General features: G+C 36.3%; 1 protein-coding gene across 7 annotated transcripts in view; it reads left to right on the top strand.

Annotated features, from left to right (window-relative positions):
- Positions 1–20494, top strand: part of PALLD (palladin, cytoskeletal associated protein) — a 194994-nt gene that overhangs the window by 45105 nt on the left and 129395 nt on the right. The window contains exon 1 of one of the 7 annotated variants that reach the window (XM_071807716.1): positions 3070–3526. The exons of the other annotated variants lie outside the window; for them this stretch is intronic. The gene's annotated coding sequence lies outside the window, so the exon portion shown is untranslated. Of the gene's footprint in view, positions 1–3069; positions 3527–20494 lie in introns of those variants that run through there. 7 annotated transcript variants of the gene reach the window in all.

The following is a 20494-nucleotide window of genomic DNA, read 5'->3' as shown; positions in this document are numbered from 1 at the left end:
AGTACTTGTCTTGCAAGTGCTCCCTACATCCAAACAGTACGTGACCTTTGCTGCTGAATGTCAAATTTACATAGGCTATATTTGGAATACATTTGTGTGTACAGAGTACAAGACACTGAAGTTGTTAAAAGACCCAGTTTACCAGAGCTTGTGTCTAGTAAGTGCTCAAAATTAGCAAGTAAAATTTAGTTTTACCTCTAACTGCATGACTATTATTGTATTTTATGATTATTCTGCAGAGAAAATATTAAATATAATGGCTTTTTCATGCAAAAAGTTCAGGAGAGTGTGCCATAACCTCTCTGAATGGACCTTACCGTATAGTAATGTGAGGAAAATCTTGCTTTTTAGAAGCTACTACTGGTAGTCAGCTGTGGCATTACGTAGAACAGTTTGATTACCCTTAAGGAATCTTTTAAATCTATTCTTTTTTGCTAATTAGAATTTCTGATACATTTATCTAATGCTTCAGAAATTACTGTAGCCATCTGGTCTGAACAGCAAACAATTTATGACGGCTACATTTTACCAATCAAAGCATTACTCCTATAATGCATCTTATTTCTGTGTGAAATGAGAACGAATTTTCAGTGCAAGAAACTATAATATATACCTTTTATTTTCCTTACTTACTTAAAATGAGGTCAGCTGGAAAACACAGTGAATTCTGATAAATGTTCATCAGATTTTTAAACTTCCAGCTGAAATGTTAGTAGGCAGAATATAACACATTACTTGAAATAGGTTGGTAGCAAAGTAGCAAATGTACAGTTATCATAATTTTTAAAAATGTGCTAGGGTTATATTATATTTGAGTTAAATAACAACAATATTAGTGTAGTAATGATTTATGCAACTGAGACCCCTGAAAAATTCAAACATTTTAGTTCCGTAATTGCATAATAACAAATAATTTCAGGTACTATTTGGTTTTGCTGTGCATCTTTGTCATCTGTGTAGACAGCAGAGAATAACAAAAATGTAATAAGTATGCTAGTAATGATTTATTTGATGGATAAGTGTGGACTACTGAAGTTCTCAATGTTACTTTATCATGTCTTATTTGAATTTCTGGTCTTATGATTGTCAAATTCTCCTGAAAGCAGCATCATCCAAATGTCCGTACCAAGACTGGGTTTTGGACTAACCTCTGTCTTCCAGAGACACAATTGCAAACGAAATGGAATGTGGGCTTATTGTTGTTCACTCAAAGTATATGTTTTTCAAGTTAGAACTGTAATTAGGCAGTTCAGCAAATTCAGTGCAGTTGCTGTTCAAGATGGGATGAGGTGTGGACTAAAAGCCTTCAAATAATCTTATCTGTTCTTGATCTTTTCTTGCATGCCAAATTTGTCAGGTTGCTAGCAAACCTCAGGACAGCAAAGAAAGCCAAGCTCTCTGATGTGACCAAGGAGTAAAGTACCAGCAGAAACGTACATCACAGGAGGGCTCAGTGAACTTCCTGACACACAACTTGGATTTACTATAACTTTTATGGCCTTACAATATATTGCGATTCAGTCTCTAGTGAATATGCAGGAAGGCAAACTTAAATCATCATAACTTCCTTTCATTCCATATGGTTTCTATAGGCTTCTGAGATTTACCTTCGACATAGTGTATTTGTAGCTTTAAAATCTATCATAACAATTCTTTTTGCTACTAGCTTTGGAAAAGCACTGTAATTTCTTTAATGTAATGAGAATGTAGGGAAGTGTATTATATTGGTTCTATAAAACTTAAGCTTCTATCCTAAGCTACATTAGACTTACTAAAGGATTGGGGGGAAAAAAAAAAAAGCTAGGTCCAGACAAAGTATTGACCCTGGGTATAGAAATCAGTCAGTCTGATCTACTCTGTCTCCCATACTGAGGAACAAAGTCTTGTGCAAAGAAGGTGGTTGGTTTATGCTATCATTGTTGAAACTGGCATACTGGAGTCTAATTTCTATTTTCTCCCTTCTTTCCAACTTTTATTTCTGTTGTAAGAATTGTTATTTCAGAAATATTTGTTGTGGAAATTGACCAGTTTTGCTTTTCTAAAATTCCCAGTAGCAGGTCAGACACCTCAGAATCTTGGGCTAAACTATTCTGCATGAGATGAAATCCAAAATGCTTTGACTCTTCTTCATATTGCTGTGTTTTAATTAAACAATTTAAAAACTAGTACTACTTTCTGTAAAGTACTAGTTAGTTTGTAGTTGTTAGTTTGTAAAGTCTGAGGGTATTTGCTTGAGCTTGAAGCCCTACTGGATACAATTAAAATTTCCCAGAAATTTTAACTAATCACAGAGACTGCTTCTGGGTAGTTTTAGTGATCCTCAAATTTATGTGAGAGAGTGCAGATTAACTACAAGTAATTAAAAAAAAAAAAAAAAAAAAGGCTATCACTAATGATTTATTATTTTTCCTTAAATTTGTTATTCACTTATTAATGACCATTTTTACAAACTCAAAAAGCCCACATTTTTTAGAACAAATATTCTAAAGCTTTTTACAAAACAGTGACAATAGTTACATCATAGCTTTCTTGATTATCCAGGAAAGAAGTCTTACTTGTTCTTGTTCTGTGTGGTTTTCTTGGTTGTGTTGTGGGTGTTGATTTTCTTTTCGAGAGATGCGCAATTTCTTTACGAAAATTTCTGAAAAAGCTGGGTGAAATTAAACTATATAGAGATTTTTATATCCCAATTTCTGCATTATGTTGTAAACTTCCAACATTCGCTTTTTCAAAAAACATTAAGCAATAACTAGAAATGCTGAGGACTGGAATTTAGGGAATTCTGGAAAGGCAAATGTGATGCTATTTTTTCTGACACATAGTAAACTTCAATAGTAGCTTCTGTTTTTTCTCTCCAGTTTGCGAACAAATGCACACAGTGTGAAATGCATTCTGGCTTCGGTATTAGCAAATAGATTGCTACTAAATCATGCGTTCCGTGACGTGCCTTTGTAAGTGTAGAGCTCCTCAGTTACAGTTTAATAGTGCAATCAAATGAGCTCCAAGTCACATTGGAATTTTTGCTCTACCTACTCTCAAGATCAGAATCTTAGGATAGAGACACTCTCAGTACATGCGATTAGAGAAGAGAATGAGGGGAGACGGATCACTATATTACTTCCTTCATGTTATTTTTGGATATGACTAGCATTCCTCCCCTTACACACACCCTCTTTTCTCCCCAGCCCCCACCTCTTACATGCATTACAAGCTCATACAAACACTCTCACGTACTCTGAGGCAAAAGCAAGAGCAACAGTTGGACTGAAGCCAGAGGACTTAAACTCCGCTTCCTCATTGCCAGCAGGCTTTGTTCTTTGGAATCAGAACTAGGGAGAACGTCTTCGTTGCCGATCGTGAGTGGCTGGAATTTGGCAACTCGACTGTCTATTAATTTTTTCTGTGCTCTTCTGCAAACAGCTGAATTCAGAGCAGCAAAGTGAAGAGCTGGGAATAGTCAAGAAACAAAGGATCCAGAGACCTTCAGCTTCTTTGTGGGGGGTGGGGGCTCATCTGTTCCACAATGGTAAGTGCCAGCATTAAATGTGTACAAAGATGCAAGAAACAATAAGGTGTTTTTGCTGTTTTACTGCAACAGGGGAGGGGAAAAAAGTACGTGAGTGAGTCATACAGTATGTGCTCAGTTACAGTGGTCTCAGAACAGTGCCTAGCAATAAATGTTTCTCATTTCTCCCTTTTCAAAAAGCACTGTAAAAATGTATGCATTTTTGCAAGATTCCCAAGTACCTGTACGATTCCGGAAAGGCTTCCAAATAGCTTCATTATCGTGTTTTCTGCAAATCTGTTTTGTTTAGAATCATGTGTAGCATAGGGTAATTTTAACTAGCAGAGTAACCCATTGAAGTGCGAGAGTTGAACCTGAGAAGTAAACATCTTCCATCACAGAGGATATGAACAGAAGTTCAGGAGAATGGGGGAGTGAAAAGGGATGAGATGCTTCCTTAAACTGTCTAGGTTAGAGGAACCCAAAATAAACTTGTCTTAAATGATTCGCATTCATTCAGAGTACACCTCCCTACTCTTCACTGCAGCATTAGGAGCCAAGTGAATCTTTTTAGAAACAAAAAGCTTTGAGAGTCTACTGTTCTAGGGCATGCAAGTGAAAGCTAATGTAAACTGGAAAAGATTGTATGTTTGGATAAATGACTCTCAGAGAGGACAGGAGTTGCAAAAGGAAACTGTTTTCTTCCAATAAGCAAAATCATTTAGCTGTTCTTGCTTTATAAAAGTGTTAACATTGCTGCATTTGAAGTTTACTAACAGAATGGATTGCTTTGTTACAATGACATTTTTTTATCATCTCCCTGTCTCGTCTTTAGGAAAAGTTTTATAATGATCAGCACAACAGCAGATTAATCCAAATGCCTTGGTTTCAAAACTGCCATCTAGCTGTCAAGGGAAATTCACTGTAGGGACCCATTTGTTTTAAAGCTCCTGATAAGCCCTGCTATCAGCATGCTGTTATGTCTTGCTACATGGCTTATCTTAATAAAGTGATAAATATGAAACCCTTGAAATCCAAAAGTTCAGCTGTGTAGTAGATTTGACAAAGAGGGAAGGACCAAGTGATTGAATGTACTTTAAAATAAATAAATAAATGAAATTAATGGGACAATAGACCTGAAAAGGTGAAAGCTTTTTTTTCCCTTAACTTCAGCTCCATCAGCTACTTCAAGCAGTTATTGCAATATTTTCAGTCGATGACGTGAGTGGTCCTTTCCCCCTACTGTCTTATTAACTGCTGGTTATCAAGGATTTGTGAAGGCGAATCTGGTCACGTGAAAAATATGCTGAATGAGCAAATGAGTGATTGTGCAAAGTATAGCAGACACAGTCAATTAACCGTTTGTTTGAGTTCTGTAAGTTTGTTTTTTCTAATTCAATAACTTGTAACCAAAGCTCTCCATTCTGACTTTCACCCTTCATTTGGAAGAATACTCTGTTTGGTGTGGTAATAGGTAAAAATGAACCACTGAGTCCTGTTACTATGGTATGACTGCAAAATGGTGCTCAGCAGGATAGTGCGCAGTAGGTTAGATTGTTGGGGAGGTTTAGTATACGTTTTGTGTGCCATGTACTAAGGCGCTTCTTTCTGCAGCACTTACTAGCTTTATTTATGGGAAGTTATTCACTGAACTGGAATCACACACTAGAACTAGCGAACAGCCTTTCAGAGCTAAAAATGGAATAGTGTTTTCCTGAGTGGGGCTCCCTCCTGCCGATGGCACCATGTCAGGTTGCCTCAGCAGCTGCTTTCAGTTTCACAATTTACATGGGTGCTATAATGACATTTTTTCTCATTGATGTGGTGGAAAAATCTGACATCTTTATACTGTTTCTACTGCTTTGATGTGTTAAAGCATATTTTCTACTGACTGTGAGGTTTGGCAATGAGTGTTGAGTTCAGAGATGAGCCTGTACCAAAACTCTTGGATTCCGACATCCATGAAGTATGAGAAGGTTAATAACTGGGTCCAAACGTCTTGGCTCTGACCTATACTTCTTTTAAATGCACATCACTTCGGCTACATGTTTAAGTGTTTTTTTGAGGTGATTAAGACTGAAAGAAATCTTTCAGGCTGCAGACAGACTTTTAGAGAGGAAGTGACACTTAAGAATCTTATAGTTACTTAAGCTAAACTTGCTCATTTGCTGCTTAAACTTGACTTTTAGGAGCCCCCAAGGAATTACGTTCTCTTCCTCTGTTATAACTTTAGATTTAAGTAATATTTTGGAGCTCCTTCTGACATGTGCTGAGAAAGCTAAGGTGCTTTGTGCCTATTGTTCCTACTTGCTCGAGTGGAGCAGCGAAGGCCAACAGCATTCATCCAGGTAATGTAGGTACCTCTAAGGGTTTGTTTGATCCTTAGTGACCTGCTTGTAAGCTTCTAAGGAAGCTTTTAATTTTTTAATTTTTTTTTTTTTTTTAATTCATCTGTGCAAAAAAATCGTGGCAGCCCATAATAAAAATACTGCTGTGCAATGTAAGGGGAGACACAGATTGTTACTGAAATAATGGATGTTCTGCTTCTTTAATCGATCGACTTCTCCAAGTCTGGCTGGTTTAATGGATTCAATGTCTCTCTGTGAATACAGTTACACAAGCATCTGCCAGCTGCTTATTGTATCTCTGTTTGCTTCAGCAAGGCAAGAAAAGCTGGGTTTTGGCTGTGTTGGCTCTCTGTGGTTTGTGGCACACAGCATTGATTTATTAGGCAGTAGTTACTTTTTTTTTTTTTCTTTTTTCCTTGAATGATTGAACTGTGATGTCACTTTCTGTCTTGGCTTTAACCTCTCAAATAACTTTTCTTTTTTTCTTTCTTCTTTTCTTTTTTTTTTTTTTTTGTGTGTGTGCAGACTATTCTCTTAACACTGGGGAAGTGGGAAATGTCCCAATATTCCTTGCAGAGCAACTCTGTCTACCCCAGCACATTCCAGGGCCACCGAATCATTTGTGGTGAGAGTGATTCAGACCTGGTTAAGATGATTTAAAAGAGAGGTTATGGGCATACTGCAGTTGTGCATTTAAGAAAATACAGGGAGTTTTTTACTGCCTGATTGAGACCACATGGCTCCAACTTAGACTTTTTTTAACGTGGAAATTGTTGGCTGGATGTACTGAAACGATTTATATTTTTTTTTAATTGCCTAGAGGCCAAGAGTTGGGATCATAGCATATAATTATAAGGTCAGAGTTAAAACAAACGCTTTTAATGTTTCTTCAAATAAAAGGAGAAATAGCTGCTTTGAATATTTTGCATAGAGTACAAACATGCCTCTCTTAAATGAGAGCAAATATATTTCAGAAACTCTTTTGGACATTACAGGGTAATTGGTGACCTGATTTGAGAGAGAGGGAGGAGGACAGAGATAAGGGAAGATCTCCCTGTCGTAAATCACAGTAAATATGTTCCATTCCAAATACATTATGGAAAGAAAGTATGAAAAGTAAAAGAGGACAATGACCTTCTTGATTGTATACAGTTTAATTGCTTACTCTCAAAGTTAGTATTTTGGCTGCTCTTAAGAGTAGTGGAAAGTTTGTATTATTAAACAATTTATTAAACTCTTGTAAGTATCTAGAACAAAGTATATTCCCAATCTGAAGATTGTAATAATTGTAATAATCTATATTTTAGGCACTTTGTACTATTATGTTCTTTTTATGTATATTGTTTATTCTGAGATACTTTTAATCAAATCTTGTTCTTTGCTTAATACTCTCATAATCCTTTCTTCTCAATTATTTCCTTTTTTCCATAAATTAGTGCATAGGACTTGACATAAATTTTTCATCCAAATCTCCTTCAGATTCGAGTATTACATGGTGAATTGTTTTTATACAGATACTTTCAAAATGGGAAATCAAGTTCATGGATTTTCAAATCTGGAAAACAGATCAAAAGCCATGGCACTGAAAAACGCTGGGTTTTTTTTTACTTCTGTCTGGAAGATGAAGTAAATATGAAGAACAGTTTCTATGACAGTTCTGTATACACAGTAATTTATCTAGAAATTATATAGAAGTATTATTCTACAACAGGAAATCCAATAAACAGCAATTAAAAGCTTTTTGCTGTCTTTAAGTATTGGGGTAGTAAAGTTAGCTGGCTGAAATGGAAAAAAAACAGGTAATGTATCTCAGTCATATAACTGTGTACATCTTTTTGAACTAGCTTCTTGCTTAACAGTACTTTTCTTTCTGATTTCCAGGACAGATGTGAACTTTGTTCTTAACCTTGAAAAAATAAAGGATAAAAACTTAAAAAAAAAAAAAATTAAAAAGAGAAAAGAAAAGAAAAACTTTAACCAGGTTTCACGAATCACTGTTAGTTAATTTCTACCTGATATAAACCACAGTGTAAATGTTTAAAACTTATTTGCATTTTTTTGTAACTTTGAAGTGCACAGCGCAGATGGGAAAACTATTAATATTTCTGAATAACTGCTGCGAGAATTAATCAGAGGTCCAAATTTATACTGCAGCATCTTGACATTCCTGCCTCTGAGATGCTAATGAGTCAGTGTTCAGTTTTACTGTATTAATGCATATGAAATATGCAAAATCAACGTGAATTGGTTTTATACTAGGCAATTCTAGTTGTAGTGTGGAGAAAACAGTACATTTTTTTTTCTACTAAAACACCCCAAGGCACGGCCTTTATAGTACCCAGTCTTAAAAGGTGCGTCTTGTGCCCGAGTCCCCCAGCGCTTTACAGATCATGTGAAGCAGAGGTGGTAAAATTCTGCTGCACAGTACAGGTGGAAGTATCCTGCTGTTTCCATATAAAGAGCAGAATATTTTGGTTTTTTGAGACTTCTCTGGGACAGCATTCATAGTGCTGCTGATGGTATGCAGTTATTAATCTGTAAGTAGGATGACATTTGCCATTCTTCCCAAACTTAATGGCTACTTACATGTTTTTCCTGACTAATGCTGGTGCAATCTATGTTGCAGTGCTCATTTGTAAAATAGATCCCCCCTCTTTAGTCAGTTTTTCAAACAGTGGAGAGAGGCATGTTGGAAAAGAGTTGGAAATAAGGATCATGGAATGCCAGGATTTACGTGGGCCAGAGCAAGTATATAAATTCTAGTCATAGCATAAAGGAGTAATTGCTTAAAGCAGTCTTGAGCATTGATCTTCAACCTGTTGGATTCCTATGGAATTTTTGATTTTCCAGTAAAACCTGCTTTTGGTACTGCTTCGTATTTTAGTTTTCATGACGGTTGTGAAAAATACACAGGGGATGCTTTGAGGCAAGTGGGAAGAGCCTTGGAAGTGATGAATGTTTGGAGCAAGCAGGCACTGGCCAGAGCTACACAAATAGTGTCCAAAGGACTTAGCAGGGGTACGTGCAATCTTTGGGATCATACCGCATTGATGGCTGGCAACCATGGTTGTGAGCTTGTCTGATGGGGCTGAAACCAAAATCTCAAGTGAGATCCAGGCTGTGTCTTGCAGCTAGTGAGGGTGTGTAAAGGTGCTGAAACTGATAGATTAATAGATAGTATCAGTTAATTGTTATAAATTAGGCAGAGGTCCTCAAGTCTGGCGTTGGTGGTGAATGTAGTCCTCCTCTAAACAGAGTCCTTGTGGGATTTGAAATGCACAGTAATGCAGCAGTTAACCCTAATGACAGGTATCTATTTGCATAGACATAGTAAGTCAGCCAGAATTTGCCTGTGCTTTGTAATTTCCGTAAAACGATGCTGTGTATAAGAATGCTGAGGAAATGGTGGCATAAGTTGTGCTGCACTGGGAGACCTGAGGCTCCAAAGACAGGCAATTTTCCTTCCCCACCCTTTCCTTCCTCTTATCTGCTGCTTCAACTAGACCCTTTCAAATAACACACTCTAAATCTGTTCTAGGACACCACAGATGTCATCTGGGAGTCCAAAGTCTTGAATCTTATTTTCATTCTTCTAATGAGTAGCTTTTTGCTATGTCTGTTCTGTACTTACCTTTGAGGTAGGACATAACGAAATAGCATGCCAAAGAAAAGTACAGTTACTTGTAAAGATGACAGCTCTTACATAGAGATCAAGACTTTTTTTTTTTTTTCCCACCAGCAACCATGAAACATGTCTGTGATAATGTTACATTATGAATTAGAACAGGTATAGTCAGTATTGCTGGTGAATTGTTTTGCTAGTTGATGTTGGATATCAATTCAGGAAGCTTCCAGTTTCAGTCCAGACCAGTAGGCTTAGAAGTTATTTAACATGTTACAAACATGAGTTTGTAAAGTGTCTGAAGTTCTCTGGCTCTACTGGATATCAAACTATTAGTGAAAGAACATGAATGTTTAGATTATTTGCTGTATTTCTGTGATTATACAGCTGACTCCAGATCTAGCTTTAATAATTTCCTTACCTGAATTTCTCTTTATGTAGTTTTCCAGTTGTCCTTACATAAAGTAGTCAATATCGCTGAGTCTGAATTACGAATTAATGAATGCATGCAATATAGCAAGAATTAGCTGTATGGATGAAGGAGACTTCAGCATATTTGGCAAAGACTGCATTTATGAATTCAGAACAAAATTCGACAACGAGTTTAACCATTTAGAAATAGTGTAAATTAGGTGCATTATTGCTGGGCCATGATTATTAACTCCTATTGGATTCTGAGATATTTTTTCTAAGATTTTTGTTTGTATACATTGTTGGATACCTCACACAAAACACACATTTTCCTGATAGTCCTGAGGGCATTTACACGAGGACTTTGCTTCAAGCTTAGGAGATAAAAATTGTGATGATCACTAACAGAAAATATTACATAGAGCTTTAAACCCTGTACTGCCAACTTCAGCCAAACCAACTGTTTAACTAATAGGATTGCTGCTTTTGTTATCTGTAAATACATGGAACAGATTCGACTGTTGTGATCAACTGTGAATACAGGTCATCCTAATCCTGAATAGTTCAGTGATGGAAGTTTCCTCCATGGGCATCTCAGCCATTCAAGATCTACTGCTACTATTGAAACTCAGTGGAGAACTGAGGTGCTTGATCTCTACAGCCTGTGACCCTCTGAGATGTCAATCTCTGCAGGCTGAACTTCACAAAGTGAAGTTGACTGCTGTCATATGTAGTGCGAGGCACTGGCAAAACTGCTGACAACTTTCTTCCTTTGCTCTCAGCTGCTAAGCTGCTGACTTGACCTGTATGAATCAAATATTTTATCTCTGGTCAACAAGGTTATATTTACTGACTCTGGCTTGGAAGTAACTGGGAAGTAAGAAAAAGGGAGATGATAGTATGAACAGTATCTGTGTAAGAATGAAACAGTTTTATATTGGGTATGTAGGGTCTCATTTTGTATTTAATCTAAGGTAGTCTAGCTAATGTTGCAGCTACAACTAAAACAATAATGTAGATAAATGTAGATAAATGTCTTCTGTAGGCATCATTTAATTGTGCCTATAAGAAGCATGGTGGTTGCAATATATATGATAGTTGATTTAATAACTTTCTACCTTTCATAATTCCAGCGAGATGTCTGACAGTTTTGAAGGTAAACCTGCAAGTTCCACAGTTGCCACTTCCATGTTTTCAGTATGAACCCTACACACCCTGCATGGAGGTTTCTTTTTACTCATTGTTGACACCTTATTATTATTGATTACTTATTGGTGATTTGTAAATTATTAAGGTTTCATGATTGAATGTTGTTGGTATTTTTCTGTGAAGTAGTGGCTGGGCTAAAATACTTCTCAGCTTTCTCCCCTTCTTAAATATTATGATTTTGAGAAGAAGTATTACTGCTTCATCTGAAATGTTTGTTGCCAGCCATAAACTTGCCACTAACTCACCACAATCATATAATATGCAGCCTACCTTATGCATAGAATTTGAACTGCGTAAATGCAATTTTATCCTTATCACTTTCCACCTTTTTTCTTTACTCCTAACTCTTTACTGTCCTTCCCTCAAATTTCAAAATGCTGTTCCACTGGATGATTATGCTTGGCAGTTCTGTAAGAGGTTCCCCTCCCCATGTAAGCAAAATATTGTCAGCATGCTAGTGCAAAATACGTTTCTGGTCAAAGGAGTGTGCGGTTATAATGGACGGCTGAGAGCGGCATCTCTGTTGTAGGCGATATGCATTCCATTTCAGCTAGACAAGCAATCATGTTAATCCTGCAAGCCTCAACAGTGCTTTGTGTCTGAAAAATGTTCAGCATTTTACATGTGATTATTAAATACTTAATTTTTTAACCTGCTGTAACTGTCTTCACTGCTTCTAATTTTCTTTCTTTTCTTTACATCTGTTATCACGTTAATTTCCTATCAAGTACCAGCAGTAATGACTTGATGTAAGCCTCGTTCTGTGTAAGCAAAGTGACAGTATCTGCAATTTAAGGGAATGTATTTACAGTCATTTAGTACACACACAAGAGACTTCAGTGCATAACTGCCCTCAGAGTCAATAGAAGGTGGCCACATAAAATGCTTCTGTAACAACAGGCAAACAGACCCCTAAGAGTGAGACTTCAGTATTTCACTGCCATGTAGTGCTGTATAATATCTTCCATTAATCTCCTTATTCCAATCTGCTAGGTTTTTAAAAGACTGAATAATAGTTTTACGGCTAACAGTACATGTGGTAAGGCAAAGTCAGAATCTGCTCTTACGCTAGAGACCTGGTCAGTGCATGGAAGGTGGTCTTAGAGGTGAGGCAGTAGAAGCTGAGTTCTGACCCAACTCTTAACTTTCTTGGGTGATAATGGACAAAGTGCTTAAGAGCTCTTTCTCAGTAATAAAACATATCTCATTATCTTATGTTCAATTGCTGTTTTAGTTCTCAAAGTCCTATTCGCTGAGCTTGTCTTTCAAGACATCTTTATTCAGCTACCTCAGGCACAATGTTCGTTGTGCAATTGCCAAGGTGCACAGCAGATGAGAGAAAAATGTTGTTTGGAACCATTAGATCCTGTCTAGACTGTTGTTATCAGGTGGTCCAATGTTTATATTTGGTAAGATGGGTGCTCCATGCTAGACACTCTGGGAAATTATGGTGAATGTTCTTACTGAATATACACCTGAGGGTATGCCTGACATAACAGAATAAGAAAAATGGATGAGAGCAGGGAATGGTGGAATAAAATGAAGGAGGCACAGGATGCTTCTGTAGTTAGCTCTTCCAGCACACTCTTGAGGCTGAGAACAAACTGTATGAAAGCAGGAATATTATCTCTAATACCATATGTGCGTTTCTTCTGAAGCACTAAGCTGCGACTCTGTTCTTGTATGCTTCCCCTACTCTTGACTCTCAGTACAGGGCTGGTTGCATTTCAAGACTGCTACCAAAATGTATGGGATATCCTTCTTTAACTTCCTTGAACCAAATATTTGAGGATGCTTAATAGAAAATAAAACAGGCAGAGCTTCCTGGATTATCTTTGAAATCCATTTTGGAGAGAAAATTTTCATGTACGTATTCCATGTGTGGTAAAGGATTCCTTTAGCCACAGGGTGAAAAATAGAGAATGGCACCTCTAGTTTGGAAATCTAATATTCTGATTTTTTGAAACCATTTTGGAACCATTAGATTATAATCTTTGCATGAAATGAAACAGCAAATTAATCAATTTCTGCTGGCACAACCACAGACACAAGCAGAAGGGGTCTGCTTGACTTACTGACAAATGAATTAGAGGAACAATCTGAAATGGAGATTATGTCTATCACACTTAGACTTTAGGGTAAGATGTTCCAGGCCCAAGAAGGAAACTGTACAAAACCAGTAAATTTAATTACCTGTCAGAAAGAGAGACATTGTTGCTCACTGTCTGGCATTTCATGGCCTAAAACAATAGGGGCTCCTATGTAGTAACTAGTTGAATCTAAAAAGTGCATGTTTCAGGTGCTGAATTCTGTAAAGTATGCTTCACAGTTCCACAATAATCCTCTGAGAGTATAAAACTCTGAAATTGTGGAAAATGAAGGGTTATATGTGGTAATTATCTGTCAAAGGTTTAGATTGCGGGGTGACAATCAAACCCTGGCAGATGTATTGTTAACCTCCTCTCTCCCCCTACTTTCCCCTTTTGCCCCTCCCTCTCCCCCCTTCCCACAAAGGACAGGCAATCGGGAGGGAAAGAAGGACAGAGAAAGAAGAGTTGGAAAAATTGAAAGCGTTTTACTAATGCTACTAATAAGAATAGAGAAAATAATACAAAATATACAAAACCAATCTTGAAAGTCTCAGCAACTGCAGACCCGGCACCCAAAGTCCTGGATTGGACTCTGCAGCCAACCGGAGCTGGATTCAGTCTCTCACTAGGCCTCAGTTTGCAGGGACAACCAGCAAGGTCCTCTCCTAATGTCAGCCATGAGGAAAAAAAGACGAGATCCTCCTGATCTCCCACTTTTACATGAAGCATTCACGTGAATGGAATGTTATACACCGTTGGTCAGTTTCTTGGTCACCTGTTTCTGGTTGCCCCTCTCACGAGATGTCCATCCGTGCTTATCAATAAGTTTGCATTCCATTGCTAGGTTTAACCAAAACATGTATCTGGTTCTCCAGGAAAATGCAGCTAATATGAAGGCTTTAGCTGACAGGCAAATTCACTAAAAGAGAAACTTGGTTTTTAACAAAACCAGGACATCATTTAAACCTGAACTACACTTAAAAAAATGATGAAACTTCTATAATAATACTAGGGACAAAACTGCAGAGTAAACTACTGTAAAGATTTTTTTATGGCTGCAGTTCCTTGTTCTTCACATTTATAAACTGTTCTGGTTTTGTACTTTGATACATGGAAGCAGCTTCAATTTTTCCTCGCATTGGAGGCAAGCTATTGCCTATATTGCAGTGGAGATTGAAATGTATAAGATATTTCCAAAGAAAAAGAAAAAAAAAAAGCTTCCACCAAAATATGAAACCTAAAAACACAAAATGAGAGAATTGCGTGGAATGGTAAGGAATGAAAATAATGAACATTAGCTGTACGTATTCTGTCTGTTTTAATTTGAACTTGTACTTTGCTTCATTCTTCATCTCACTTACTGGTCATTTACTGAATTTAGCACAAAGGCTTCTGAAATCCAGGTAAATGTACCACATACCTACTCTATGAACATTCTTTTTCAGCATGTACTGTCCTACTTCTTGGCTCTTTTTTTTGTTTTTACTAACTCATTATGGAGAATTGCATTTGTAGATATATCAGAAAGCCAAATAATTTTTCCTTTTTAGTGGATTTTAAACAGTTTTGCAAATTGCAGACCAGATTCTGATCCATTAGAATTCACAGGTTTTGGGCTGTGATTTTTTTTTCCCTTTCTTTTTCTTTCTCTCTCTTTCTTTTTTTTTTTTTTTTTTAATTTTTAAAAAACTCTGAAACCCAGAGAGGTTACAGATGATTTTACTACTGTATTTATGAAACAAGTAAGCATTTTTCCAAGCCTAAGTAGTGTAATTTGGGGGCTAAGAGCAAGTGGGAATTATTTCTCTGTGTCTCATATTTCATGATATTGAGAAAACATATATGTATATTATGTATAATAAAATATAAAAATAATTGTTGGTTTATTGCAGCTTGCTGCTATTTCCAATTCAGTCTTCCTTTTATCCTCTGATATTTGCAGGATTTTATAATTACATTTTGGGGTCTTTTACTTGAGCAAAACAATTTTAAGCGAAGGGAAGAGATTTTTCAGTCTTTAACATCTTAGCCTCCTGAAGTTGAAGATACTTTGTTGTGAGGCAGTATTGGCTTTGTTCTGATGGAAATTTATTTCCGTTTCAACACGCCTTGAGAACTTGAAAAAATGGCACATTGTCAAGCCCAGCCATCCAAGCTGTTAAGTGATTGCTTTCATTACTGAAATACACAAACGTAGTTGTAGTGGAGCAAAGAGTTTTTTTGACTCGTCAAAAGAAAAGTTAAAAAAAAAAGTTGTGCCAGGAGGTGCCTACTCTGACTTTTGAGGAGAGTAGTTGTTTCCCCTTTGATTATTCTAATTTATCCTTTCTCATTCTGGCTAACCTATGAGGCAGCAGGGTTGTTTCTTAGGCACCTGCAAAGGAGCTCTAGCCGTCTTTGCACAAACAGCACTCCATCTCAAAAGCCATTTTAGGATATATGGCTGAGTTGTAAGAAGCAGCAGTACCTATATACGTGCCAGGAACTCAAACTTAGTCAAATAGAACATTATACAAAATATCCTCTTACGGGCTTGAAAATATTTTCTAAAGAAAATGACTGCTATAAAGAATCTCATTAAATTAACCTGCAGTACAGCACCACTTATCTAATGAGTCCAAAAGCCCTCAAAAATGTCTTACAGATAAAAGTATGGAAACCTTAGCAGCTTAAATTAATATAAATTATTCTTGGGATTTTTATTTACATATATGAATGTGGACACATAATTTGCAAATTTATATATGTCCAAATCCACTAGTTATAAAACTTAATGAATGAAATGAGAAGGTATTGTTATTTTTAAATAACTAGCTGTCCATGTGGCAAATAATCAACACGCTTCTTGTAAAAGGTGGTTTGCAGTTTGCATTTCATAACTGGTCCTTAAATTGCACAGTATTGTATCTCTTTCTTGGTCTGATGATTACACAAATCTCAAATGAACTGAATTATCTATCCACATCTATTTGTCAGTTAAACTGGTGCTTCTGAAAGTGACACATTTATAGCTCAGGCTTGTGCTCAAATACAGAGAAGAAAGATCTCTGTAAGGTTTCTGAAACTGGTTGTGAAATCTGTGGGTTACAACTACACCTGGTCAATGATTTTGTCTTCAGAAACAGGCAGTTAGAATAAAGTTTAATAAGGTACTTCATGTTTTGGTGATGGAAGAAGATAAGGAAAAAAAAATAAATCAAAATAAGAGATGAGAAGCTTTGGACTTCCGAGATAGAAAACAAGTTGTTTAGCATTCTCTTATTTCATACATTAAGGCTGACTGTAACATAAGCAATGGTTTCTTTTTTTTAGAATACTTTTTATATAATTAATTACTTTACAGGTAAAAGATAATTGTTCATTCTGGTTAGAGAAGAAAACCTACAGATCTTTTCCTCTTACATTGACTGTAGTTTTGGCCAGTTAAAGAAATATTATCTACTTGCCATTCTTACATAATAAATACAGCTGCACAGATGTCTTTGTTCTACATGATGAAACAGGATTACCTGAAATGTGGTATCTCATTTGGATACCACTGGATGTGTTTGTGAAATATCACGTGCCCCAACATGACAGAACTGCTGTCAACAAGTCACTTCCCTGATTTCTTTGCTGTATGTCATATACACACCAATAAGGCTTTGAAGTTAGTTCAACGAGAAAGTTGCTAAATGCTTGTCGTTGTTCTTCTATTAAATATTTAAACATTATTCTTATAATCATAGAGTTCTAAAAAATTTAGTGCACATATCCATTTTTTTAGAAAGTTACTGCTTCAAGAAGTGAGTAGTCAGTAATGAACAATATCCTAACTTCCTGCACAGCCTGTCATAACAAAGATGTTTATTGATCACAAATAAATAGCTTTGGATTACATAACCAAATAAATCATACAGCAGGCATCTCTTTTCTGTATTTTACAGTATCCCTGGTTTCTGTAAAGAAAAACTTAGCATTAAACTTCTTCATTATAAGCACGGAACATAATTCAGTTTTGCTTTTTAAGCCTCATAATTTTTTGCTTTACACCCAGATATTTCATTACTGCATCACATCATTCATATCTTCTAGGTTTTTATAATAATGCAGGATTAACACAGAGATGTGGAATTTACAACAACAAAATTTACTAAATCAGAATGGTTCTCCTCCTCATTCTTCTCTATAGATTTCCACAGTATACAGTCAAATCATGATAAAGGCTGTTTTATTGTTTTTCCTGCTGCCATACCAAGGCCAGACCAAAAAAAAAAAAAAAAAATCAGGAAAAATTTATCACGAATCTTTAATTCAATGGAGAGTTACCAAGAAATGTAGTCAGTATTGCAAACATCTTTACTTATACAGCTCATATTATAATATGCACACTTGTTTTATAACAAAAAGCGGTAAAGCAGAAATGCCCTAGTAAATAGGAAGTAGTTGCCACAGGAGTAAATTTGTAGTAGGAGTAAATTTCAGTAAGTTCAGTAACTTCAGAAAAATAGATTTCATGGCAAAAATTCTTAGTGTGCTTAAGAATAATTTAGCAATAATTAGTAGAAATCAGTAGCATGCATTATACCACTGGCAGAGAAATGTAAAATAAGCAAAGGTAACTGTCAAGCAAGTGATTTTAAATTCTCTTAATCTAGAAAGTGTCTTCTAAAAGATTTGACATACAGCAAGTTAGATGGTTGCGTGCATGAATATCTCTATTGTTCAGGTAATTAAAAGCTTCAGTCATAGATACTTTTTTTTAAAAGCTTCTATATTTAAAAGCTGTGAAGTGAGAGCAACAATTGCAAAGACAGAGACGAGATAGAATCCTTAAAAAAAAAAAAAAAAAAAAAAAAAAAAAAAAAAAAAAAAAATTAAGACCTTTGAAGCTAATCCTGTGATTTTTAAGACAGAACAATTAGTTTTAATCAAGTCCAGCAATACTGTTTTTCTTTTGTAATGAACTGTACACAGCCATGTGAGGCCGTGCAATGCTGCAGCACTCAGGGAGAATGCTGCGAGCGACAGGCAGGATCTCTGCTGTAGCTCTGAATGTCTTGTCTGGAGCTGTCAAAAGCTCAAGCTTTCAGTTCATTTTCCCAGCCAACATGCTGAAGCAGAGCAGAATCCTTGTCCCACAGGTAAAGTGAGCAGAAAGAGACTTGGAAAACCTACCCAAGAATGTAAAGAAGGAATTTTCCAAATGACAGGAATAAACTAAAAAATGGTTTTTGGAGTCTCTGCAGCCTGCAAACCATGACAGAGGCCGTTGCTCACTGCTCTTGGATACTTTGTAGCTGATCACATCTGTTACCTTCTGTACTCCTTCCTCTTTGCATCCTTGCACAGAGCATAATGCAAAGCTGAACTTCAGAGGCCACAGAATTAACTCATAGGAAATAGCAAGCTGAAATGTTGACATGGGTCTTGAAAATAGAACTATTTTGGTATTCTTTTGCCTTTTTTGTACACTTTGAGAAGGCAGTTTTGGTCTCAAATACCTAATTGTGCCACTTACTCAGCTGGATATGAAGTCCTCATTGAAATTTGTGAGAGATTGGAGAACCCTGTGCAACACCTGAAGAATCATTTAAATTCTGGATAAATATATATTGTGTACTGTTCATAATGTAACACACTTCTTATTATAAAATTGGCTTTTGTGGTTAGAGCTTTCAGAGCTGTTTTTTAATTGCTTAACTAGAGGTTCAGGCAAAGCACCAGCATCTATATTCAGATCTTCATTTTCTTTTAAGATTACAAAAGATAAATATTTAAAGTGTGTGTGTTATTGGTAACTCTTTCATGAATGCCTATACAAACAATGAAATTGTATATAAGGCATAAAAATGTTGTATTGCAAGTTCAGTATGCAAAGAACTTAATTTGATTACTGCACTGTATTCTAAATCTTATATGGCCAAGTTGATTTATTTTAAAAATCAAGTTAAATTCTTTAAGTAGCAATGCTTTACTGTCTGGAAGTGTTGGACTGCATAACTTGAATGGAGAAAAAAAAGAAATGGAAGTTACATACAGTATTGTGATGGAAATGCTGACTCTGCTAGTGCAGGAATGTCAGAGTATTTCATTTTAACTTTTCGTGCTGGACATACTTAACACCACTAAGGATAGAATTACTTTTTAATTTACAACTTATCTCTCTGCACTTTTTGTAGTGGTCAGAGTTCCCCATCATAATTCTTCCCTAAGGCTATATCTTAATGTTTCGCTTCAGCTGCCATTTTAAATTAACTTTTAAGAGTGTGCAGAAAGGAAAACCTCTCTATTCCTCAGTGACTCTCAAAAAACATAAGTTCCATCAGGATTATGCATTAGAGAGAACTTTGAACTGTTTTACTTAAGGCCCTGGTGCTTACTCAGTCAGTGTACTGTTCAACTCTGTTTATATTTTGTTCACAGTCATTAAAATCCCAGACACATGTGCTTGTATGTATTTCCATGCTTGGAGGGTTGTGAGGGCATGAAGAAAAGAAGAGTGAAAAAGAAAGAAAGAAAGACATATTTTGTGAATTGCTACTTGATGTCAGTGTGCATGAACTGCTGCTCACCTGGCATCTGACTGTTCTTGTTTGTTTGCTATTGTAGTTTTGCAGTTTTACAATACTGCAGCCAGTGAAAACGCAAAGTAGGCTTTGAAGCATGAAGAGCAAGTGTCTCAACCATTGTTCTCCTGCTACCGAAACACCTCTGGTTTGCTTCCTTGGAGCACTGACTTTCCAGTCTGGTGACTGTGTTTCAGTGTCTGCATTAAATACTTCATTCCTATTGTTTTAACACACAGTAGATACAATGTAGGTGAAATCTATGCACAGTTGGAAAAAAGGCAAGGCAAAGAGTAGTGCAGTAGAAATGCAGACAGGAAGAGAAATGGAGGAAAGAGAATGAAGAAGAAAGTAGGAAAGAACAGAGAAATTCCGTGTAATTTGAAATTTGGCATGATACTTAATGACTAATAATTCCAGTTACATAAAATTAATATTTTTTTTGTTTGACCTTCTTTTTTTTTATTTTTGCCAACCTTTATATGACATCATTACAGCAGTTTCTGTTCTCTTTCAAGTGGACAGTTGTCTACAAATTAGCAGGAACACTCGCATGTCCTGCAGGAATGCACCTAGGATGGAAGCTAGAGTTCATATTCTGCCGACTGATAAATACACACATATGCAAAATCTTTTGTTGATCTCTCTGCCTACAACAAAGGGATAGGGAAATGCGTAGATCATTTTTGTACCTTTAGCATCCAGAACCTGTGAAATAAATGTATTTTTCAATGGAAGTTCTCTATAGGGGGAGTTATCTT

This window comes from Patagioenas fasciata, chromosome 4 (genome assembly GCF_037038585.1).
Source record: "Patagioenas fasciata isolate bPatFas1 chromosome 4, bPatFas1.hap1, whole genome shotgun sequence".
Classification (NCBI taxonomy): domain Eukaryota; kingdom Metazoa; phylum Chordata; class Aves; order Columbiformes; family Columbidae; genus Patagioenas; species Patagioenas fasciata.
The sequence above is the reverse complement of the archived record's forward strand: the minus strand, read 5'-3'. Positions and strand labels throughout refer to the sequence as shown.